The sequence below is a fragment of the Athene cunicularia genome (assembly GCF_003259725.1).
Source record: "Athene cunicularia isolate RWA chromosome Z unlocalized genomic scaffold, athCun1 chrZ_part3, whole genome shotgun sequence".
NCBI lineage: Eukaryota > Metazoa > Chordata > Aves > Strigiformes > Strigidae > Athene > Athene cunicularia.
In genome coordinates this window covers 6,863-7,107 of record NW_020799144.1, presented here as the reverse complement: position 1 = coordinate 7,107, position 245 = coordinate 6,863, and positions in this window count along the sequence as shown.

The following is a 245-nucleotide window of genomic DNA, read 5'->3' as shown; positions in this document are numbered from 1 at the left end:
GGCTTTTTTTTTTTTTTTTTTGCAAGGCTGTCTGTCACCACCGCCCATGTGGCAGTTCTTGTCTCTTTTTACTTTCCGTCTCAGCTCGGGTGGGGTTTTTTTTGTCTGTTTTCTGTCCTCTTGTGTTAAAGGGCACCTGTGTACAGCTGCTTTCTGCTAGCTACTGAACACACTTTGCTTGCATCCCCTGGTTCCCTCAAAGCTTTTCTCCTGTAGTGGTATTTTCCACCACTGAGGACTTAACA